General features: G+C 39.5%; 1 long non-coding RNA gene across 1 annotated transcript; it reads right to left on the bottom strand.

Annotated features, from left to right (window-relative positions):
- Nucleotides 1–19,515: 19,515 nt before the first annotated feature.
- Nucleotides 19,516–22,671, bottom strand: LOC104848909. Its single transcript, XR_776589.1, has 3 exons — nucleotides 22,291–22,671; nucleotides 20,364–20,428; nucleotides 19,516–19,576 (listed from the first exon to the last, which is right to left on the bottom strand). It is a non-coding gene; the product is annotated as an uncharacterized LOC104848909 (long non-coding RNA).
- Between the last annotated feature and the right edge of the window lie 3,771 nt (nucleotides 22,672–26,442).

Here is a 26,442-nt window from a genome sequence, read left to right as displayed (position 1 = left end):
CGATTTAAAAGTTTTGCATGGAAAACTGTAGTGAGCTTCTGATCAGCAATTATCATAAAGTCAACATGTCTTGCAGCTTTATGCTGAATGAGTACATTGTTTTTACATGAGATTTACCAGAAACACTTTTCATAGTCCCACCGATCATTTTGCCCTGTGTATATTTCTAATGTAGTAGTCCAGTGGTACAAAGGGATTCTGCAGCAGTAAAGGGGACAGAACTCCTAGAATGCTGCAGAAATGCTCAGGGATAAGCCTGCCTAGCCATTAGCTTTACTGCTAGCAAAGAGGAAAACCATGCATATAACTGCATGGATTACAGAGCCAGCAGAGAGAGTTGGCACTGGGGAATTATTTCCCTGCCACCGTTACTTCATCAGGATCTGCCTGTACATCTTCAAACGAGCATGGTGTTGGGAACAAAATATGCCAGTGCTCTCTCTTCATGGTAGATTATTTTTTCACCTGAAGCAAGACTCTCTTTAGCCCTTGCCAACTAAAGTATGTTTAGAAGTTAGTGAACCTAGTTAGTCTATGACTCCAGGATTCTTATTACCAGTTGCATGGCAATACAATATTGCCAGCAATGCCATAATATTAATGAGAATATGAGGTGAGAAGTGAGAAGAGAAATTTGTTGTTCAAACTTATGATACTAAGTTTTGTGTGTGTGTGTGTGTGTGTGTGTGCACACGCACACTGTGTGTAAGGGGAGTGGATGGTGAGCCCAGGTCTTTTTACCAGACTAGTGAGTTCTACATTGGTCTCTTGTTCATTGTCATCACCACAGTAGAAGACATACGAAGGTTTTGAGGTTCAGTTAGAGTTATATACTTTTAAGCGTTGTGATCAAAGATAAACACGGGATCGGGCAGACCTATTGTTAGGACCTACTTCTGGAATTTTTAGCGTTGATTTTGCAAGGTTCCCTTGGATATCAGCTTCTCAGTCAACTTGCACCTCCTACGCACTTAAATGTGGTAGTGTTTATAATTCGTTCACATGGTTTCTAACCCGAAGTACGCACTCTCCCTTCTCCACATACGTTCCTTTCCTTCTCTCCCGATGTAGTTGGATTTGCACAGAAGAATCCAAAGGAACTTTACTGCCAACAATTTTGATTCACTTAGGTTTCTCCCTTTAACAGGTGGGCAGTAATAACTGTTCTACTTTTCCCCCAAATGGGTTAGTATTAAAATCAAAAGAGACCTTACATGGAAAAATACTTAAGTTATTATTGATTAGCTGAGTGTTTTCAAAGTTCTACAGAATTTTCATGAAGGATTTTTGCTTTAAACTTTGGGAATTTCTTTCCTCTAAGAAATCAGACTTTGTCTGCATCTATGATATTGTGTGGCAAATCATAATATTGATTGGTCAAAAAAAAAAAATCCTTTTCAGTGTGTCCAGTGCTCAGGAATTTACAAGCAAAAAGGAAAGAGTCCCTGCAAGCATTGTCCATCTGGCATATGGGTGAGATGAAATATTACCATGCAGAATGAAGATAAATCACCGCTCCTAATGGCCATGCGTTCGGAGGCTTCCTGTGACCCTACTCAGCTCCCAGATGCAGCTGCAGGAAATAATAGTCAGAGAATGGTGATCGTCATGATTTTAGTCCATTACTACCAGAAGCCTGATATACATAAAATGTAGGTCAAAGCATTTCATTTAATACCATATTTGTCTTCAGAACATGAAGCACAAGAATGTTGTTCTAGCACCAAAAACACAGAGGTGATAAACGAATAGTCTCTTAAGTGTTATTTAAATGACTAATTCAGTTGCAATGTTTTCAATGAAATATAAATTCCACAAAGGGGACAACCGTGAATATTTTGTTTTCTATAATCTGGCGGGACTTGGCACAGTGAATGCCTCATAATGGCTGTCAATCAGATACAAAGAGAGGAGTCGATTAATGACTTGATTGAGATCTATACTGTTGCATTTATTTATTTATGACTGTTTTTGCTTTACTAAACTAGCGCACAACACGGGGAAGGACTGCACTGCATTCATCTCAACTTACCTTCTACTAGAGAGGTGTTTATTTGGTAGATGTGTGGACATAGGTAGCAGTGTTCTGTGGGGTGAAACACTGTCGGTTACCTTATTCTCTTCAAGGACTAAACCATCAAGCATTAGAACTAATCAATTAAAGAAGACTGAAAGTATTACAGAAGGAAACGAAACACAAGAAAATTAATGGGATTTTCTGGGCAGAGAGTAATTGGCATGGTCGACAGAAGGTAACTCTGGGACAAGTGGAGAGTACATAGGGATGAAGGGAACTCAAAGCCAGAGAAGCTAACAAGAATGGCTAATACAGTGTTTTAGAAGTGTCAGAACACACAAAAACATGTTAGAGTTAAACTGAGGGTTTCAACTGTAAGAATTTAAAAGAAACAGCATGTAGACAGTAATTGGAGGGTTAGTGATGTGTTTAGATGTAACTATTGAGGAATATGGCAGTTTTCCTTGTGAAAAGCCATGGTTCCGATACAGCAAAGTGCTTTCCAAGATAAATAAGTCCATCCAGACCACTGGAGATGATCCAGGAGCTATGGCACCTGTAATTCACTGTTTGCATCTTGGACACCAGAAAATTATATTTGATCTTAAAAATTGTGTCTCAAATGCTCTTTCAGAGAGGTGATACAAAATTTATCACAAATGCATTGGACCACTTGAAAATTCTGAGGGGAAAACCAGGAAGCAGCTGTCTCTTAAATGTACCTTGCTTTATATATCTCACTCTTTCATATAGGACAAATTTTGACAGTTTATCTGCTACCAACATGTGCTTCCTACGACTTGTGAAACTAAGACTTCTAAAAGTGAAAAATGTGGCCAAACAATACCTGTGTCCCTCAGGATGATTAATTTGTTGATTTAAAACTATCCTCTTCCTAAATTTTAAGAAGAATTTTTAGATGTGTATGTATACTATCACCTGAAAGATGACAACAATAATAATTAAATAATCAACCATAGGGAATGGAGTGATATTTAAACCCCATAATTTTTAAGAAAAGTAATTAAATATATTCAGTGGGTTTTCATGGTCACAGTTAACATTTATAGCAGCAATAACCCTATCTTATTTACATGAAAGATGCACTAGGGATTTTTTGTACAAATGTCAAAGGAATGGAATTTGGCAAATCATCAGACATACTTTAATATATATTGATTACAGGTATGAGTTCTATTTCTAATGCCTCATCAGGTTTTTTTGAAAATTATCTCTAAAATTATTATTTTATTTCTGACTAGCAAGAAAATCTTATAATTGGGGACATTGGTTATTTAATAATACAGTTAGGAGTTAATATTGGTATTGATTTAAGCCTAACAACTGTCTTTATTATCCATAATAAAATTCAGAATAGAGCATTTGACTGGCATTGGTATATAATTCTGGCCAAATTCAGAATTGGAATCAATTGTTTTATAAGGAAAATTTGCATTTTTGGTAAATGGTTTAAAAGTTTCAATTACCTTTTAAATAGCAATGGCATAAATAAAATGGTCCTTTTTGAAAAGCAAAGGAAAAAAACTTGAGAATATTTCTAATTATGGTACAGTAAGATTGCATCATTCTTGAACTTATATTTCCAAGGGTAGAACTATTGTAACAGTGCCACGGGGCATATAATTTGGTTTAAATTGTCAGTTTACTCACATGAAACAATGAGATTTTTTTGTTGTTGTTGTTGTTCTTGGGATTAAACTCAGATCCTTGGGCTTGTGAGGCAGGTGCCACAAGCTAGATTCCACACAGGAGCTAGATTCCTGGACCTCGATTTTTTTTTTCTTTGCAAAAAGGGTTGATTGCATTGATGAACTTTCAGAAAAAAACCAAAACTTTCAAAATGGAAATTTATCACAATCTCATGCGATCTGTAAGGAACATGGATCTTTCTATAATTGTCAGCACAAGATAGGAGGGTCCAGAACTTTACCAGTGACCAGTCACATCTGAGAACATTTCCCAGGGTCCATTTGAGAGATACAACATTAAAACAAAATCACACGCCAAGCAAACTGTCCATTCACCTTTCCGTGTATTCTAAAATGACGAGCCAGACCAGTGACAACCCAAGCACATGAATTTTAACAGATTTGGAAGTTGCTCTTTCTGGACTGTCTCCTGGTGTGGTGACAGCCGTGGACCACACCAACTCTGACTGGAAGAGAGTCCTGTGCAGCTCAGCTGGGTGCCACAAAGCCACTAGCACTTATTATGTGCTCATCACTGGGCTGAGAGCAAGGATGGGGCAGTGCACAAAACACAGATGGTCTCAGCCCTTGTGAAGCATGGAGAGGTGAGCAGGAAGCTGTAACTCAAAGGGCAGAGGATGCAGTAGGAGGTAGCAGGGTAACCTGGGAGCCAGAACAGATACAGGAACCTGGGCTGGAGGCTTACAAAAGGCCCTCAGAGAAAGTAAGATCCCAGCTGCAAATCTGCTGGTAAGAGTTACCCAAGGAAAGGACACTGTTGGGACCTTTAAGTCTTCCTCAGTTCTAAGAGTATTTCAGTTCTCAGATACTATTCTTCATGTTTGAACACTAATGAGTGATGCAACCATAAAATAATTTATGCCTGGTTTTAATAGACTGGCTTTCTCTTGAATATTTCTTTTTGTTTTCATTTATGAGTATGATTAAACTACGTATTAGTGTCTGAGAGGCCCGATCAATTTAGGCCATTATGAGATATATTTTGGCTAATTTCCAGCACCTACTAGGACTCCACTCATGTTAACTCTTCATTGTTCAACCAGTTCATTTTATGTAAATAATTTTCTGGTTGAGAATGCAGGACAGGGCCACTGTAGAAAAGTTGAAGGCCACTAAATCTACAAAAGAGTCAGAAAAGAAAATAAATTATCCAGAAACAGCCTCAAAACAATCTCCACATTAGTGTATATATCAAATGTTTAGATAGAAAAAGAGAATGATACATTTACTCATGAGTATGCCATAAGTATCTTCCTATATATTTAAAATTATTTTACAGCATTTTATTGATATTTAACTGCTTATTTTCTCAAATACTACAGCATTTTTTCCATTAAGCTTATCAGTACATTTTAGGTATACAATACAGTTATATTCATCATTGGGAACTTGCACCTTTACATGACTTACCTTCGTTCTTATTGTTCCTCCCTTCACCCCCTCCACCCTTCCCTGTTTTTGTTCGTTGTCAGGTATAGAAGATAGGATGGTGATCAGTGACGTTGAAAAGAGAGATCTCTTAAAAATAGTAAGGAACCATGAGAAATGAATCCAACAACTCCTACGTGAAGCAAAGAGTAATATAAGATTAACAGGAGTCCACAAAAAAGCAGAACAAAGCACAAATGACATAAAAAACTTCACAAAATTAATGCTATAAAATTTCACAAACAGAACAAAAGAACTTGACATACCAATAAGTGAGGCATATAGCTCTCCAACTAGTTACAATAAAATAAAATCTACACCTAGACATGTGGAATCAAGATCCCAGAAACCCAACAGAAGTACAAAATGCTACATGCAGTTAGAGAAAAGAAATAAATTACATGGAAAGGAAAGCCCATCAGAATCACAAGAGACTTTTCAACAAAAAACCTCAAGTCAAGGAAAGCCTGGAGTGCAGTATTTCAAGCTTTAAAAGAAAACAACCTCCAACCTAGGTTGATGTATCCTGCAAAACTATCTTTCAAAACTGGTGGAAAACTAAGATATTTTCATGACAAAGAACACCTGAGAAACTTAATGAATACCAAACCAGCATTCCAAACAATTTTAAAAAATTATCCCAGAAAAAGAAAATGAAGGTTGCAACTCCATGAGGCACAACAGGGCAAATCCAATAGGCAAGAATTCGAAGGGCAAAGGAGGAAAATCTTTAAAAAGAACCAACAGGAAAATAATGTGACAGTGTAAGTCAATACATTTCGGCTCTAACCATGAATGTCAATGGCCTTAAATCACCAATCAAAAGAAATAGACTGGAAGACGGATAAAGAAGGAAAATCCAACAATATGCTGTATACAAGAAATGCACCTAGTTCAAAACAGAAACTCATAGAATGAAAATAAAAGGATGAAAAACAGTCCTTCATGCAACAGGTATCTGGAAAAAAGAAGGGGTAGCTATCTTATTTGCAGACAAAGTAAAATTCAAATTAAACTAATTACAACTACATCCTTGAAAAGGGAACAGTCCAACAGGAAAAGATGACAATCATAAATATACATGCACCAAACACTAATGCCGGGCCCAGCTATACAAAACAAATATTAAGGGACATGAAACAACAAATAAGCACTAATACAGTTATAGTGGGGGATCTCAATACACCACTGTCATAAACAGACAGATCATCTAGACTAAAAATCAACAATGAAATACCACAACTGGACCAAACTTTTGAACAAATAGACTTAATAGATGTCTACAGAATGTTCTATCCCACAAAATCAGGATATACATTCTTTTTGGCTGCACATGGGACATTCTCCAAAATAGAACACAAGATAGCCCATAGAACATGTTTAAGTAAATGCAAAGGAACTGAAGTTATCCGATTAATATTATCAGATCATAGTGTAATGGAGACCAATAGCATAAGAAACTACAAGAACTTCACAAATACATGGAAATTGAATAACACTCTCCTGAACAACCAATGGGTAACAGAGGAAATTAAAGAAGAAAGTAGACAGTTTTTACAATTTAATAATGCCAGTACAACATACAGGAATCTATGGGATATAATGAGAGCAGTTTTACATGGGAAAGCCATAGCCATGAATATCCACACTAGGAAAACAGAGCGAGCTCAAATTAACAACCTAATGGTGAATCTTAAGCTCCTAGAAAAAGAAGAGCAAAAGAAACCCAAAGCTCATACAAGAGAGGAAATTACAAAGATCAAAGCAGAAATCAGTGCAATAGAGACTAAGAGAATGATTAAAAAAACAAAAACAAAAACAAAACAAAACAAAACCCCAGTGAATTGAAGAGTTGGTTTTTCAAAAGAATAAATAAAATCAATAAACCCTAGCCAACCTTATCAAAAAAAAAAAAAAAGGAAAGTAAAGGCTCAAATTCATGCAATTAGGAATGAAAACAGTGAAGTCACAATAGATCCAGCAGAAATTCAGAGCATCATCAATACCTACTTTGAGAACCTGTACTCTAATAAAATGGAGAACACAGAAGAAAGGGACAGATTTCTAGATACATATGAAATGCCAAAGTTGAATGGAGAAGATATAAAAATTCTAAACACTCCAACTATAATCAGTGAAACTGAAAATATAATTAAAAATTTACCAACAAAGAAAAGCCCAGGTCCTGATGGCTTCACTGCTGAATTCTACAAAACATTTAGAGAAGCACTATTGCCATTACTCTAAACTTTTCAATGCAATTGAAAGAGAAGTAATGCTTCCAAATTCATTCCTGGAAGCAAATATTACTTTATTCTAAAACCAGGGAAAGACCCAATCAAAAAAGAGAACTACAGACCACTGTCCCTAATGAACATGGATGCAAAAATCCTCAATAAGATACTGGCAAACAGAATACAGAGAGTCACCAAGAAGATCACACACCCTTACCAAGTCAGATTTATCCCACAGATGCAATGATTTTTCAACATAAGTGAATCAATAATTGTAACGCACTTTATTAACAGAGTCAAGGACAAAAACCATATGATCCTCTCAATAGATTCAGAAAAAGCATTCCACAAAATTCAACACCCATTCAAATCCCACAGAAAATTGGAATAGATGGTAAAGGCTATCTATTAAAAGCCAACATCCAACATCATACTAAATGGTAAAAAGCTGAAATCCTTCATGTTAAAATCAAGAACAAGACAAGGATGTTCACTATCACTGCTCCTGTTCAATACAGATTTGGAAACATTATCCATAGCAATTAGACAAGAGAAAGAAATAAAAACAATAAAGATAGGAAAGGAAGAAGTTAAACTGTCATTATTTGCTTAAGATATGATACACTGCATAGAAGATGCACAGAACTCCACCAAAAGACTTCTAGACTTGATTGACAAATTCAGTAAAGTAGCTGGATACAAGGTAAATACTCAAAAATCAATAGCCTTCTGTACACAAATAGCAGTCTCAGTGAGAGTGAGGGAGGGAGACAATCCCTTTTACAATAGCATCCAAAAAATGAAATATCTAGGAATCAATGTAATGAAGGAGACAAAATACATCTTCACTGCAAACTACAGCATTCTAAAAAAGGAGATTGAAGAGTATACAAGAAAATGGAAAAACATCCCTTGTTCCTGGGTAGGAAAAATAAATATAGTGAAAATTACCATACTTCCAAAATTACTATACAGTTTCAATGCAATCCTTATTGAAATCCCAACAGTATATTTCATAGAACTAGAGAAAACAATACAAAAATGCATTTGGAATCAGAAGAGATCTAGAATAGAAAAAGCAATTTTAGGCAACACAGACATGGCAAGGAGTATCAAAATCCCCAGCTTGAAATTATACTACAAAGCCACTTTGATAAAAACAGTAAGGTACCAGCAAAGAAACAGTCCAGAGGATCAGTGGAACAGATTTGAAGATATAGAAACTTCTGACATTCTCAACTACCTCATCTTTCACAAAGGAGCTAACTAACCATCCTCATTGGAGGAGAGATAGTCTCTTTAATAAATGGTGTTGGAAAAACTGTATTTCAACTTGTCAAAGATTAAACCTAGGCACATATCTTTCACCATGCATTAAACTAAAATTGAAGTGGATTAAAGATCTAAATATTAAAACAGAAACACTAAACTTGCTGGAAGATAAGTTAGATAGAACTCTTGAAGATATCAGCACAGGAAAAGACTTTATGAACAGATCCTCAGTAGCACAGGATCTAGCACGAAGAATCAACAACCGAGATCTTATCTCTTTAAAAAGCTTCTGCACTGCCAAAGAAATCACAAGCAGAGCTAAGAGACAATCTACAATTTGGGAAAAATTTTTTACCAGCTGTTCCTCAGACAAGGGTCTACTATCTAGAATATATAAAGAAATCAAAAAAAAAAATCAGGCTCCCCAAAAATATAAAGACCCAATTCAAAAATGGGCCCCTGAAATGAAAAGACATTTCTCAGACAAAGAAGTAAAAGCAGCAAATAAACATATGAAAAAAATGTTCAACATCACAGGTAATTCGAGAGATGCAGATGAAGACAACACTGAAAGTCCACCTCACCCCAGAAAGAATGGATGCTATCAAGAAATCAACCTCAAACAACTAGGATTAGAAGTCCTATTTGACCCACAGTTTGTAATAGCTAAAACTTGGGAACAACCCAATTGCCCATCAACTGGAGACTGGATAAAGAAGATGTGGTTTTTTTATAAAATGGAATACTACTCAGCAACAACAAATGAGAAACTAGAGAGATTTATAACTAAGTTTGAATGTGCATCGAGGCCATACTCTTAAGTGAAATTAACAAGTTACACAGTATAAATATCAAATAGTTTCTCTGGTATGAAAAAGTAAAAGTGTAAATAAGGATTAAAATGTATAATTGATATTGTTTAATAGGAAGACAAATATAAAAGAGTACAGGAAGGGAAAAAGAGAGAAAATATGCGAAAAGGAAAAACATAAAAATAACATCTTTGTACATAGGGAAGGGTAGAAGGAGGTGAAGGGGGGGCTGAGGAATGGGGGAAAATAAGAACCAAGATAAGTCATGTAAAGGTACAAGATCCCAATGATGGATTTAGCTGTATTATATACCTAATATGTACCAATAAATTTAATAAAGATAAAAATAAATAAATAAACACAGTAAGTTAAAAAAAGAACCAACATAAGTCATGTAAAGGTACAAGATCCCAATGATGAATGTAACTGTATTACATACCTAAAGTGTACCAATAAACAATAAAGACAAAAAACCCTCATATGGAAAGGCTCATATAAATGTCTTAAGAATGTTCTTGGAATATTTAAGCAAATACAAGGATGTCAGTAGATTTAGAGCAAAATAAGCAAGAGGGGGTGTAGCTAGTCAATAAGTCAGAGTCACTGAACAGCATTTGTAGGTCATCTTAGACGGGATGAGTGAAACATTGACCGTTTTGCGCAGAGGTGTAACATGAGCTGAATCACTATTACGAGGTCTGTTATGCTGATACTAGATTGTAAGACAGCAAAAAAGGAAGCAGAGAGGTCGAGAGGACTTTGCAGTTGGTCACATAGGAAGCATTAGTGGCTCTTCTAGTGTCTGTGACAGTGGCAGATGAGGATAAGTGTTCATACTTTTCTGTACTTTAAAGACATCAATAGTAGATCTCAGGAAAAAAATGCAAATAAGTTAATTTTCGAAAGTTCACCCTGATTCGTGTTGAGATAAATTTAAGTGAAAACTACACTAAGATGCATCCATCAGAATATCAACACTGAAGAAAAATCAGCAATTGAAAGTGTCAGCAAAGCTGTGAAACTGCTCCAGCTCATACACCCTCCGAGTGAGAGTGTAAGTTCCCAGGACCACTTCGGAAACATTACCAGAGCTGATGAAAGCTGAAGGTGTGTGCCCTCTGCAAGCCGGGAGCTGTACTTCCTGACACACACACCCGCCACAGTTGCTCATGCAGGCCCACTGGAAGGCACACGAGTATTCAGACAGTCCCGGTTTGCAAGAGTCAAACCAATGCCTGTTCGCAATAGAACATAAACCCTGAAACACCACAGGGTGGGACAAGATAGAGGAACGCGAAGAACAAACTACTTCTAGATGCAAAAAATATGGATGAGTCCAGCAAAAAAATGTGTTGAATGAAAAAATTCCGATAAAATCATGTGATCCATAAGCCGTTTTCTTTTTGTTTTCCAGGACGGGGTGATTCAACCCAGGGCCTTCCTGCTAATCTACTTTCCGATCCTTTTTATTTTGAGGTAGGATCTTACTAACTGGCCCAGGCTGGGCTCCAACCTTGTGCCTTCCTGCTGCAGCCTCCCTTTTATAAACCATATTTTGAAAGCTACATTGGGGTTATGCCATGAGTGACTTCATAGCAGACTAAGGGGTGTGCAAGCATTCACCACTGAATACATAGAAAGACCACAGTGGCTGAATTGTCTGTTTGTATTTTCAACTGATTGTTCCACTTTTGTGTTTCAAATTCAGTTGCTTCTGACTGACTCCCCCACCCCCGCTGGCCTCACTAAGAAAACAAGATTTCTTTCCATCTCTCAGAATTTATCTCATTCTTTGTGACCCCTTTGTTTTCTTTCATAAATCAGATAGCTACCTTGCTTGTTTTCGTCTCTCCCACCATGGATTTCTGTGTCACTGCTGACACCATGACTTTTTTAGGCTGATGAATTGTTGTGGGAAAATGTTTTGCTTCTCTGATATTTGCATGTATTCCTGGGTATGCAAATGGAGTTAGGCTTGTGAGGCTGAATCAGGGCTGATTCTAAAACAGTGAAAGAAATAACTTGCATTTACATAAATCATCAGAGATTTGAAGTTTCAGAGATTTAGGTTGAATCCCTCACTCAGTCATTGGTGGGAAATTGGACCGGTTCATTAACCCTTTTGAACTTTGCTTTTAATACTTCTAAGTGACAAATTGCCGTGTTTCCTTAACTTCAAGATAATTTCACAAGTAAGATATATGAGCAATTTAATAATGGCATTTCACAAGAGGCAATACTTTATATAAAATGCAATGAATACATCAATTACAAAAAGCGTAAATAGAGGCTTTATGATCATGAAAACTTAATAATGCCTATTTTGCCATGTCTTGGAAAACAACCTACTCATAATAGGCACGCATGTAGGCATATGCAGGATTACTGTTGGCTTTCAAACTATAGCTGCTATTAACATGGTTCTACTGATACACCAGCTATTGCTAAAGTATAATTCTAAACTGACCAGAATCTGCAAACTGTCTGGTCTACTGTGCTCCCAAAGCACCTGCACATCTCTGCAGGCTCGCGTCCTCCCTGATGCCCCTGGTCCCAAGATCTTCTTTTCAGGAGCTGTCTCATTTCTCATTTTCCCAGGCTCTCTTCTCCCATCTCCAATTTCCCTGATTTATCTTCATGTTCACTCAAGCATTTGTGAGCATGGCGGATTTTATTAATGTATAGAGTACTATTTAGAGTTGCATTATTTTAAAGTATTGAAAATAATTTATAATAGAAAACTAGTCATTTTCATTCAAAAGCCTCCTTGGCTGCCTAGGCACCAGAAGTTTTTCCTAAGCTGTGTTCCTCCTCAGACTCAAATTTGCACTGTGTGGCTGATCTGTTCTTTCGTCAGCATCCTGCTCATCCCCTACATTTTTTATTAGGAAAAACTTAGTAACTTCCCAGGCAGAGCACACTTTTCTCAGTATATATTTCATTTTTTCTTTTAAGTTAAATGCTTGGAGTTTCACATTCTTCATCCAAAGGGTTCACCCCTGCATTTTCTGAAACATAGATAACTCACTGCTTAAACCTAAGTTTGGTGCCAGTTGTACCTATATTCTTCCAAATAGCTACTGTTCAGGCGGGATATTTTTAATGATGCTGAAAATGTTCAACCCAGCTACATTACACCTTCAGTGAAGCACTGAACATGGCTGGAGAGAGACATAACCCATGCTGGCAGGGCTCATCTGAGGTTGAAGACCATGAATTTTTGGTCTGCAAATCATACTGTTTTCTTACTCTATTCGCTGCCCCCTCCTCCTGAATGACCGTTTTACACTTTTTCTTTCACACCACACTGCCAATCTTTTTCTTTCATTATCTCTTATTTTCACTTTAGATTTCACTCTTTCTGTAAATGTACCCAGAATCACAGCCTTCAAGCCTTCAATGTGTGTCTGACACTAGACACACACATACACACACATGCAAGCACACACACACACAACCAGGATCATCTCCTCCCCTCCCACTAGTTTCCCTCAAAGGTTTTCCATGTCCAGTTGCCTGTAAGAAATCTCTACTTGATGTCAATTAAGTAACTCATATTTATGTCAGATTATAAACTCTTGTCTTTTTCATTATGAATCTCTAGGAGCCAGGATGGTGATTGGCAAATAACAGGTAGTATCTGTAGATATTATGGAATGAACCAATGAAAAAGTAATATGCAGTAAATCACAAATACATTCAATTAGAACAGGAAGATGCAGAAGTTAAAACATGTATAGGAATGAATTGTTATATGAAATATACAACTAGAGATATCACTAAACGATACAACATTTTTTATTTTCATAGATTTTTTTTTTTTTTTGGTGCTACTGGGGATCGAACTCGGGTCCTTGCACTTGCAAGGCAGGCTCTGGAACCACTGAGCTATATCTCCAGCCCTATTTTCATAGATTTATGAACAAAGGACTCTCGTGTGAATCAAAGACTGGTGTTGAAAATGTTGGTGCTCACGGGCAATGTTTTGATGGCTAAAGGCATATAATGTAGAAATGAACGAGGGGAGGGATACCTGAATAGAGGGGACAAAATATGTAGCACGGAACAATCCAATTTCTGTTTCAATTACTCCCAATCCTGTGTGACTTTGAACAAGTCAATTTAAAAGAAATCTTATCTATAAATTGGGAGCTTTCGTCTGTTGCAGTCAATGCTATATTCCGGTAAAAAGAACAGTAAGAGGTCCAGAGCAAACTCACAGCACTTCTTTATGGAGAAAATAGATGAACTTATTTGAACAAGGGAGATTTTATTCCTTAATGAATTTTAGGTTCTTTTTCAGACTCATCCTTTAAATTGGGGGAAGGTTTTCAACTGAAATAAAGAACTCTGTAGGGATCAGACATCTCCATAATTAAATGACTCTTTGGGGAAGTGCTTATCTCCCCAATTTGGGAAGGTTTTCTGTGCTGAAGGGGTCTACATGACCACTTCCCCTGGACACTACGCAAAGTAAATCTGGATTTGGTCAGAGGTCACATCAATTCCAGGTTCAGAGCCGACCTGAAAATGCCCAGACAGGCATGGCGGAGCATGCCTGTAATCCCAGCACTCAGAAGTGTGAGGCAGCAGGATAACTTTGAGTTGGGAGTCAATCTGAGCTACAAAGAGAGGTCAAGGCCAGCATAAACTATGTAATGAGTGCTGGGCTCATAAGACCTCCAAACAAACAAACAAATTTTAAAAACCCCAAGCAAATGAACAAACAACAACAAATCAAGATGAAAAATAACTATGCAGTCCTCTCTCCAAAGCTATGTATTTGATAAGAAAACAAAATATTTCACCAGTCCTGTGTCTCTGTTGTGTAAAGTTTGGTTTGGCCTATAATTTTATGCGCTGCTATCGAATTGCATTTCCCTGAATCCAGTCTACATTTTATGCTCAAGTACGTAGCTGAATTGCAACTCAGGCTTGAAAGAGAAACTTGATAGAGATATTTAAAGACTATAGGCATGATAGTATAGGCTATAAACATCCTGAAGAGCTAAGGAATATAAAGAGAAGAAAACCAGTAAGATAGATTAGATGTGCAGTGTTGGGAAGCACGTCCAGGGTTGCATGAGCAGAGAGGACATATGAGGGGCTTCACAGACACTGCGTCTTAAGTGCACGAGGCTCACCTCTCCAGGCTCTCAGATCAGCTCACTCTTCCCACTGCACCACCGAGAGCTCCACAGGGACAGGCCTCGCTCAGCAGCAGGAGCTCTCGGTACCAGCCTTCCGCTACAGCGGACAAGCAGACAGTTGCACTCACACTATTTCTACTTTGGGTTCTTATTTTATCCAATCCTTGGAGTCCTTTAGGTCTGATGTCCTACTCTAAATATTTGCACCATGGAGTGTGTTGGGGTGGAGGAAATGGTACACAGCTGTGCAAACTTGATTTCTGCTGGAACTCGCTCCCACCAAGTGAGCTGGAAAATCATGCATGAACTTCTGGTCACCCCCACACCCCTTGGCTTTCTCCCTGGAGCACTAATGTAGAGCAGGTGAAAGCATGCTGGGCTTATTTTCTCTTTGGTGTAATTCATGTGTGTTGTAGCTCACCTTTAATGTGCATGGACCGGAGAAACAGACCCTGAGTCTATTTGGTAATCTCTTTAAGCCACAGCTTCCTCATCTGTATGTACAAGGAGGCAAAAAATGACACCTGATACTTAGTTATACAAGAAGATTGAGACCCTGAGAAGGAAGCATAAAGCATGGTGTTTGGTACCATGGTGAGTACGGTATAAGTGACAGTGATTTTCATCCAGGGCGGCAGCTCTCTCCTGCCTGAACCAAATCATATTACCCCATCCTGGATCAACTGGGGTAAATGGCATCACCAAACTTTCTATATGACTGCTTTAATTTTTCTCCTAGATTTCACTTCCAATCCTTTGAAAAGTTACAAGGAGCTCTCCTCTACGGTAGACTCATTGTTCAATTTTCTCCCTCACACATTCTTTTTGTCACCATTTCCACACAAAATATAGTAAAGAGGAAAACTTTGTGATTAATATCACTTCCCCAGAAGAATGTTTGTGCTTAGTGGAGTTTCTAGGTTATTTGGTACCCGATGCAAAACCTTGCAAGTTATTACCTAAAATGGCGCATAGGAAAAGGTGAAATAAAGTGAACGTTGTATATAATGTCCTTTAATTGAGGAAACTCTGTTAACTTGTCATTCTCTGAGGAGGTAATGCTTCTGGGAGGTATTCAGTAGTCTCAGGGGGCAGATAACTAGAATATTATCCTGCTGTCAGTGCCAAGGAAGAGAAGAAAATGACTGATGGGTCCCTCATGACATTCTGCGCTGCCAGAAGTAGGGTGCACAGGGGACGGTGGTGAGGCGAATATCTCTGTATCAGAGCTGTGCTATTCCCTTCTGTGCTGAAGAAAGAAAGCAGAAGAGCTCTCATATTTGAGTATCCAGGTGAGGTCATTGCCAGTTGCTGCAACCCAAGTGTTTGAGAGATTTGCTGCCCAGGACTTGCGACTCTGTGCAGCCATTTTTTCATTCTGAAAATATTGACTTAGTGCCATCACTGTACCAGTTGCCAAGGATACGTGGACAAGCAAAGCAAACAGAATCCCTGCCTTTGAGGATGTTGTGTCTCAGAAGACAAATGCTACGAGAAGGAGAGTGGCTAGAATACCAATAGCAGACAGCACTGACAGTTGGAGAAGCAGAGGCCAGGGACACTATTTCTGTTGTCACGTTCTCCCCCTGACCCTTGACTCACTTCTTCCCCGAGGAGGGAATGGCTGGCTGAGTGGCATCGCAGCGGGGCTGAAGCGAGCATATCCTCAACCCCCTCTGGTTTCCTTCTTTGAATAAAGAGCTGCCAGGTACGGGTGCACCAGGATCTTCATTGCCAAGTGGTGGTGAATTCAGTGAGGAACTGTGTCTGAAAACGGTACAGGGTGTGTTCAAGTCAGGTTCCAGCATCAGTGCTAAGCTACGTTCTCCAATTAGCTTTACCCAACTCAAGCTGAGTGCACGTTTGATATTCATTCATGGGCCCTGACCTCCTTTATCAATAAATTCTAAACTCAAGAGAGAAAATAAATGTGTTTTTTATCAGTGTCCCTTTTCATCTTTCATCTTGATGCCTTTGCCAGATATCAGAGAAGTAGATGCAAGAAATGGGCCTTTAAAGATCAAATTAACCCACTAGCAAACAGGGAGAATAAGCGTTTGGGCTTAAAGTAAGGAAACATTGAAATGAGGCTGTGTTTGGGTAAGTCTAAGTGTGCGGAGATTTTTCCTGTGATGGCCAAGGACAGGGCCACCTGAGGCTCTATATCATGATCGTGAAGGCCTAAAATCTAGGATTCGTGTGGGTTGGCCAAAGGCAATTCCATCTTCCTCCCTCCTAGCAAGTCAATTCGGGTGAAAATGCTCATTTGTTGGATACTTAAATTTTGACCAGGGCCTTAGACTACATAGACTTCTCCTATGTCATTGACCACAAACGTGCATTGCTTTCTATTATGTCATATTTTAAAAGGACTGGGAATCTGTCATCCTTCTAGGCTGATAGGGAGAAACAGCATACACATTTTGTAATCCCACAACCTAAGAAAGATTGTACCTAGAAAACTCCACCTGCAGCAGTCGTGTTTGCTGAAAAAATAAAGGAGGGAAAGATTGTTATAAATTGTGCTTACTTCTGCCTGTCGAAAGAGTAATAACAAAAAGAATAAAAATGGTAAAAGATTAAAAATCTTTAAAGAACATGATAGTTGTATTATATCTAGGTCAATAAGAAGAACAAATAAGAATAATGAAATGCACAGAGAAGGAGTACTGGGGCCTTCCTGGGAGGCTGGAGTTTTTCTCCTCAGGGCACCTGGCAGGGCAGAGTTTGGGTCAATGCAGGGTAGTCATGGTGGGGCTCGCTGGTTCCCTCTGCCTCGGGCTTCAGAAGCCTCAGCAGCGCTCCCAGTGCAAGCAACTCTGGCTATTCTCCAGTATAAACAAATGTGCAGAAGTCAGATTTTAAATGTCACAGAACTTTTTGTAGCAAAAAGCAGTGGCAATGATCACCAGCATGGAGCAAGATCAGAATACCTGCTCACAAGAAAAAAATAGAGACTACATTACTCAACACAGTCCTCTACCCACCCTGCATGCCCGGGAGAAACCAAAAATGAGAGACTTTGCATGTCCCAGATGAAAGAAAGGCCGGTCAAATGAGATCTGGCTGCTTATGCTCAGCCATAATGTCTTGGAGAGAGGGCAAGGGTGTCCCTAAAGTCCTCTAAGTTCACACAGTTTGGTAAAATGGACCCTTCGTCCAGTTCTCCCTCTTAAAATGGCAAGCAGTGCTGCAGTTGAATTTGTCGAAATTTTTTGTTGGTAGAAGTTTCATTTCATAGGCTACAGCCCTTAGATAACTGTATGAACTTGCAGGCACCCTGACAAAACCCTCAGGTCAATATTGACCTCTGTCTCACCTCTTTCCTTCAGCTGCCAAATATTTGCTCTCATTTCTAGCGACGATAAGCAGGGCCTGGGTCATACAGGTCTGGATTTGGGGAATAATACTCCTGAGGAAGCTAAACATTGAGTTATAAACTCTTGTACGGTGGGGTTGATTGTGATATTCTTTTATGTCCAAATATTTAAAAAATCACGGGACCTCAGACATTTTGAGTTGAACTGATACATTTTGAACATGATTAAAATGCGCACTCTTTAGTAGGTGGTGGTCCATGTGTCTGTCTACTCGGTCTCAGCTGGACCGTGGAATGAGGGGTCCTTCCAGCTCAGACTGAGCAGAAGAGGAAATTGACCAGTCACAGCTAAAGAACTGTACTTTTTGTTTGGTTTTAACTTCTAAAGAAAAAGCAACATAATTTTCGGACTTCCTTTTTTACCCATAACCTTCACCTTGGGTGATGGTTTTTATTTGAATTTGGAATTCTATAGGATCGCTCACTCTTAGAGGTCATGATTAGTTGTAAACTGGGAAGGAAGCTAAATAAAGAACAGACCATCTATCCAGGGTTCAGGAGGATTTTGAAGTTAATTCAATTCTGGTCCATTTCAGAGCCTTGTGGTGGTGGTGGTGGGGTAAAAGCATCTAGCTTGTCGAGGAGGGTCTCAAACGATCAGTAGTTGCTATAGTGGCCTTTTAAAAAGTAGCACAGCCAGTTTAGCCTCCTCCTTCAGTGAACCAACCACAGCAATAGTTGATCACAGATTTAATAAATCAACTCAGCAAGTTAAAAGAATAGAAAGCTAGAAGCACTGGGGATGGACACAGTGCATATTCTTATTTGTATAAAAGGGCAGTGGAGAGGGGAAAAATTCCACTCCACTTTTTGGGAAGAAAAGTTTTAGAAAGAAGCCTCCGGAATTTTCTCCAGCCCCAAGGGAGGAAGAACAACTTGTCTGTCTCAGCAGCTAGGGAGAGAAATCCCAGGCCAGTCTTGCCGCTTTCCTCCTCAGTGTCTGCAGTTTCGTAGCACCTCTCAAAGTGCGGAACTAGACCCAATTCCAGGATGAAGGTAGAAGCCCATCTAGAGGCTGCCAACTCACAGGCAGATTCTTTCATCGCTTGTGCTTCCTTTCTGTGCACCTTCTGCGTTGTGTCTTCATTGACTCCGAAGTCAATGAGAGGATTTATCTATTGACTCAATTAAAACCCCAAGAGTATACAAAATTGGTCTTTCCAGGGACACTTTGGAAGATCGGAGCATGTATCAGTCGGCCAGACAAGAAAATGGTTTTGGTGGCTGGTGGCAGCAAGGACTGTCTGGACTGAAGGAAGAACAGGGAAGAAGCAGGCAGAGAGAGCAAACAGGACAATGTGTTCCATGGCAATAACCCAGCACTGTGCCAAGTGGTGCAGTGTGTTTTCCATGGGTGGTGAGTTCACTTAAATGAGATGGGACTTGTTGCACTAACTGAGCTTGTACAAGTCTCAGGCAACATTTACAGTATATAAGGGCTACTTACACCATAAAAGCATTTGTTTACCTGTAAGTCACATTTAACAGAATGTCCTGTGTTTAATCTTGCAACACTGTCTAATGGAAACAGCAGACCGCTGGAGATTTGCAAACCTGGAAGTAATGTGATCAGAAATTAGAGGGAAAGAAAAGTAGTCATGTAGCTAACGGCAAATAGCTCTTTTCAAATGTGTTCAAGTTTCTGAAACACCATTCCTCCCTTCAACCTGGTTTAGCATAAAACCAGAAATAATGAGAGCCGCTGGGCTGCCCTGAGACTCATGATACTATTGCAAATGCAGGCTGATGATGACAAATGACAGTCTCAGGAATATGGCAAACAAGGGGCTGTACTTGCAACAAGAGTGGGGATTTGGAGTACCCCTCTTAGCATTCATACTCTGCCGAGAAAAGAGGCAATACACACCAGTGACTGACAGTCACAGCGATTTCACTTGCAAAATTGAGCATACTCATTTGCCTCCATTGAAATCTAGCTCCCCAGTCCTCCACGAAGCCTGTGTTTAGCATGCCTGGCTTTTGCAGAGTGCAGTGATTGCTGAATTCGTAGCCACCCCACTCTGATTCACAGCAAGTTTGCCGCAAACGGACTGACACTATGATTACTAAAACATGATCCTTCAGAGGCGGCACAACATCTTAGCTTCCTGCAGCAGAAATGGGCACGTGGCCAATGAGCTGAAGCTGCTCTCCCGATTTAATATCCACATTCTACACATGAATTCTCATTTTAGTTATGACCCCATGTGTTTTCTAAATATCTCTATGCCCCTGCTTTGTAACTTTTCCCCTAGGAGTTCTCTCTTATAGCAATTGTTAAAATTCTAATTGCAACTCTCTGGAACAGAGTAATGGACAAATTGGAACAAGTTGTTCTCACCTACTGATCCGTCACTTTGTGGGCTTGCAATGGGGTGAGTACATATATCACCAGGAGCCGGGTCTCTGCACGGGAGGTCGGTAACCATGAGCAGTCAGGGCAGTGTTAAAGCACAGAAAAAAGAAAAGGCCAAGGATGAAGCTTGAGGAAGCATTTGACATTTAATTCACAAGACCAGGAGTATCTTGCTGAAAAAACATCTTTCTATCCAGAATTTGAAAACATACTTTGTCAGTGTTCAGCAAGTCCCTCCAGTACTATTACAAAAGTGAAATGGAAATCGGCCTTTTGGGCCTAGCCAAGACCACACTAAGTGGAATCCAAATACCGACTCCAACTAAGATTTGACGAATATTCACCATTTTCTATAAATTGTCATCTATACTTCATAACTACTAATACCCCAATCATGCAAGACATATACTGTTATTCTTACCATCTTACAAATGAGAAAACTAAAATATGGTGGGCCCAGTGTCACACAGCTAGGGAGGGGCTTGCTAAGGATTTGACTGCAGCTATTGAACTCTGAAGCTGGACTTTAAAACAAAAAAGGTTTCTATTAATACATGTTTCTCTGTGCAGAGAAATGAACAGACTGTTTGAAGAGTACAAAGAATAGCTTTAGCTGGGATTTCCAAGCCGCTTTATTGTAACAGTGACTCCTAGGTGTCATCTTGACAAATGAGCAAAGGTTCATTGCTCAGTGAAGAGACGTAAGGCCATGGTGGCAATGCCAACTGGAAACACCAAGGCTTAGATGTTGTCTGTTCTTTGCTGATGTCTTTGACCGTGGTCAGTAGGGTGAGGTTCTTGGGGAGTACGTTGCATGTTAAAGCTGTAAACGAGGTGGGCAACTCGTGCAAGCAATCCTTCAGTTCCAAGACTTCAACTTACATGGTTCAACATACTGACTTTTAAAATTTCACCATGGTGTGGAAGTGATATGCATCAGTAGGAGCTCTACTTTGAATTTTGAGTCTTGATCTTCTTCTGGGCTAGTGATTAAGATACTGTCCCTGAAGATAGACAATGGCAATGAGCTACACCATTCAGGAAGACACATGATTATGAGGACCAACAGCCAATATTCCACAGTGTAGTCTCTTGCTAAACTAGGACACTTGTTAGGTTAGGTGTGTTAAATTATGATATTTTCAATTCATGATTGGGTTATTGGGACATACAGGAGCATCTGGGTACTGTATGAACTGAATATATTATTGTCTGTTATCATTACCATCATTATTAAATAAGCACGCGCCATGAGAAACGCAGTGTGTAAATCAAGGGAAAAATGGAGATTTCCATATTCATTCTGATCTCCTGCCAGCACCCTCAAATTCAGATTCCTCGAAAAAACAAATGATTACTCCCACCCATATGTGCTTGCATTTCAAAGATTCATTAGGTTTGATTGGCTGCTATTAACACCAGAATGCAGTTGGAGTTGGGCTGCTTTATAGTCTCTCACAGCTTTAGCAAGTTAGGAAAAAAATCCCTGCAATATCTTTGTGGGGCCATAGTCATGAATTATTGCATGCACTGACTGACCACTGTGAGTGCTCACATTTATTCTTCTGATCCTGCTCACTTTCATGTGATGTGGGGTCTTTAATTTGATCAGTTAATGACTCTAGTAAAAAGAGACTTCACCTAACATCACAATTTCAGCAAAAGGATTTATTGCTATCTAATGGAATATTAACATTGCCTTAGAAAATTTCTAAGAAATATGTTGAACATACACATTTCCATACCTTTTTCCCAGGAAAGAATTTTATGATCCAGTGGCATATTAATGAGATAGTTAAACAGCTTCAAGAAACTAGATTCTTTTACTTTTTCTTTCTCTTATATAGAAATAGACATAATTTAATATTGTGTCATCAAAAGTCAACATATTAAGACACCCAACAGCACATACCTTTTAGGGTAACCTTCACCTTCATTCTTACTTGCTCTCTGAATGTGACTTTGTTATGGTTTGGATCTTAAATGCATCCCAAAGCCCTATAGGCTGAAACTTTTTCATTCTATAGAGTTATTGGGAAATGGTGGAATCTTCAGGAGGCAGGGCCTAATGGGAGGAAGTGAGGTCCTTGAGGGTGTGGCCTTTAAGGGAGCTTTAGGGACTCCAGTCCTCTCCTTTTACTTCCCAGCTGTCATAAGGTAAGCAGCCTTCTCTAATATGTGCTCCTGCACCTATTCACTGTGCCACCACAGGCCTAAAAGACACCAGGCCACCCATTCATAGACCAAAACCTCTGAGACTGTGAGGCAAAATAAAGGTTCTGTTATAAGTTGTTCATCTCAGATACTGTGTGAGAGAAACAGAAAGCTGACGAGTACAGGCTTGTCTTAGTCTGTTGTGCTGCTGTAACAGTAATTTACTATTACATAGGACTGTGGTACTATGACTACATAATTTATAAAGAAAACCAATTTATTTCCTCACAGGTTTGGGGGCTGGGAAGTTCCTGACCATGCCCTGATGTCTGCCTCCAGGATGGCACTTTGTCGTGGCACCCTCCAGTGGGAGCAGACACTCTGACCTCACACAGAAGAAGGCAGACGAGCAGGCTGGCTGAAGAGTCCCTGTAGCCATTTTTGCAAAGGCCTGAATCTCATTAGCAGAGAGGAGCTCTCAGCCTCCAAATCATCTCTGTAAGGCCCAGTGTTTGATAATTTCACATTGGCCACAAAATTTCAACACCTGGCTAAGCACACAGGTACATATCTATAATCACAGCAATTCAGCAAGACCCTGCCTCACACTAAAAAGTAGAAGGATTGGGGCTGTAATTTGGTGCTTGAGGACCCTGGATTCAATTCCCAGTACCAAAAACAAGATCATCACCTGCATTGTCGGGGGGAGACACATTTAAATCATAGCAGATCTGCTGCTGTGGGAGGGATGTGTCTTAAAGGATGTCCCTAGCTATCTTGACACAGTGTGACTTTAATAGCAGGAACTTTGGAAGTCTAAATATTCAAGTCTGTTCTGTGTGTTTGTTGTCATTGTTCAACTGAATAAAATTAAACTTTCCATTTGCATCATCATGCAAAACAAAATTAAAGGACAAGTTTGGTTTTTTTTTAAAGTTTCATTTAATTAAGGAGTAAATAGAGCTCTGTTCTACTTCAATTGCTTGGTATAAAAAATACAACATTAAATCAAAGCAAAAGCCATACGTTTCTATGAGAAATTCACTAAATGTAATCAAAATCTAAACCACACAGGTGCACTTCATGCACGCATTCTTTCTCCTTTATTTCCCAGGAAGGTTGACTAGCACCTCGAGTCCTGCCCCTCCTACTTCCTTTTTAAACTTTATCTTCTGTATTATTTTTTGTGGTGCTGCAAGAAGTCCTCTTTGTGTTTTTGGTGAGAAGGGTGGTTACTTCCTAATACAGCAAAAGCAATCTGGGTAATGTAGGACAGGTTTTCTTGATTCTCAAGCTTCTTTTCAGGGCGCCATCTTTAAAAATGCATAGATTTAAAATTGAAAAAACAGGACCAGTGGGTTATCTTGCAAAGAAAGATCTGGCCACACTGACCCGTATTTCGACATGATAAATATCAACAGGAGCTGAGCAGTAGCTGGAGCATGTGGACCCATCAATCCTTACCAATGTCCACTGTCTTTAGGTGACCACCGGCCTGTCTCACTCAGTTAAGCTGCTGACAGGACTCCTGAAAGCGTGTGTGTGTGTGTGTGTGTGTGTGTGTGTGTGTGTGTGTGTGTGTGGGTGTGTGTGTGTGTGTGGGTGTGTGTGTGTGTGTGGGTGTGTGTGTGTGTGTGGGTGTGTGTGTGTGTGTGGGTGTGTGTGTGTGTGTGGGTGTGTGTGTGTGTGTGGGTGTGTGTGTGTGTGTGGGTGTGTGTGTGTGTGTGGGTGTGTGTGTGTGTGTGGGTGTGTGTGTGTGTGTGGGTGTGTGTGTGTGTGTGTGTGTGTGTGTGTGTGTGTGTGTGTGTGTGTTTGTAAGTATATGTTATGGCTGGGGTCTAAAATGCTCCCCAAGGGTGCGTTTGGAGGGAGATTGGATCGTGGAGACAGTACAGTCACCAGTGGATGCATCCACTGCATCCACTGCTAGTTCAGCAGTTCCTGGGCTAATAGGAGAGAGGCCGATTGTGCACTGGGTGTGACCTGGAAGGGTGTGTTCTTGCTCCCAGCTGCTCCCTTTCTCCTTGCTCTCTGCTTTCTGGTCTTCGCGGGGTGTGCAGCTGCCCTCTGCCACACTTTTGTGCCGTGTTGCTTCCACCTTGGAGTCAGCCCACCATGGACTGAGCTCAAGGGAAACGTGAGCCAACTGAACTGCTCCTCGGGTACTGTGCCCCAGCAACGGGAAAGTGGTGAATACAGTAGGGATATATTTATTTACTTTTAAACAGCAGAAGAATTTTAAAGGGGTACGCAGTCTCAAAACCTACCTCTGATTACTTCGTAAGATTTGCCCCAGTACACGTGTGATCTTAGGCAATTCACTTAGATAGTTTCTCATTTGTAAAATGAGATTATGTCCATAATCCAATATATTCTGTAATTGTATGAAAATCACTAAAAGGATGTATATAAAAATTGTAACATAATTTCTGGAATACAGTAGGTATTTAGCAAATGGTAGCTACAGTGCTCTAAGACATACAACAATAGATGCGGCTTTAAAAATTGTGTGTTCTTTTAGCTAAAAGATGCCCTGTGCCAGGGTCTTTGATTTTCAGTTCAGTTTTCAGTTTGAGTGGTCTAGGAGAGCTGCCAATGGCTGTGCTGCCTCTGTCGTTCTGGTGAGTCAGTTTGGTCTTGAGCTGGGAGCAGGATAAAGAATGATTTAGGAAAAGCTGAAGCAAACATGTGGGTGGATATCCCTTGTCACAGCTTTGATTTGGATTCCTTGCAGAACAGCAGAAATATTCATTAGATTTTCATTCTTTTCAAAAGGCAAAGAATAGCAGAGCATCAAGAACAGAACAGTAATGCACTAACCTAGAGGAAGTTATTTTAACACATTTAAAAGCAGCCTCTAAGAATCAGGGCATCATAGATGCATCCCTCGTTGTTTCTCCTGCTCGTTATTTGGCACCATTATCTGTTTTGATCCTTTCCTACAGTTGTGCCTGTGTTAATGTGCTACAAATGTTATCCTTGGACCAAGAAAGGGGTTTGCAGCTCATGGAGACCACAGAGGATCATTAAACAAATTTGTGATTTACTGCCTTTATTATCTTCTTCAGGAGCAGCAACAGGAGCCAGTGGGAGGAGAATCTCTGATTATAATCATGGAGAGAGAAATGGTTTCTTCTGACATTTTTCTTTCAGGGAGACTAAGCAAAATTGCAGTACAGTTTAACAGTACCCTTCTTAACTCGCTGAAGGTTGCCATGGAAACAGGAATCTCGCCTCAACATGAAAGACATTTAGGGAGTCTGTTAGGCTTCAACAGTAGCATGATCTAAGCATGCTTGCTTACCACTAACAAGTCTAGCATCTCCTTTAGAGTGTCATTAATGCTCATTAAATTTCCCTGCATGTGGTTTTAGGATCTTCATATCATATTTGAGGTCTCCTTTGTGAGCAACCAACTCATCAGAGAAAATGCATTTGGTGGAACTATGCTTAGTTAACGTAGGATGTGAAATGAGATTCACTCTCCTCACACTTATTTTCACAGGATCCAGATTTAGATTTTAATAGAGAACATTATTACATTGACAATTAAGAAAAATCTTTTAATATTTAAGCAGTCTGTTGACATTAATGAAAAGCCAAAGGGGAGTTTTTCTTCTACCAAAAGAGTTTAATAGCACAGGCCCTTGGCTGACTGGCTGGTGTTGGTTGACTTTTAGGTTAGCTCTCTCCTATGTAAGTTCAGTTTTGCCAAATTATGTATTTTTAGTATTTCTTTTTGAAGAGAGCACTTAGGCATCTTAGCACACTACAAGATTATGTTTCTAGCAAAATCAGTTGGACTGTTTTGTTTTATTTTCCCCAGAGCTCTGAAAATTTGATTAAAAAGCCACCAATTTTCTTACAGCAATTATAGTAACAGCTGAGCATCATATTCTTTGACTTCATA

Source organism: Fukomys damarensis, unplaced genomic scaffold (genome assembly GCF_012274545.1).
Source record: "Fukomys damarensis isolate Sample0158 unplaced genomic scaffold, DMR_v1.0_HiC HiC_scaffold_33, whole genome shotgun sequence".
Lineage (NCBI taxonomy): Eukaryota > Metazoa > Chordata > Mammalia > Rodentia > Bathyergidae > Fukomys > Fukomys damarensis.
The sequence above is the reverse complement of the archived record's forward strand: the minus strand, read 5'-3'. Positions and strand labels throughout refer to the sequence as shown.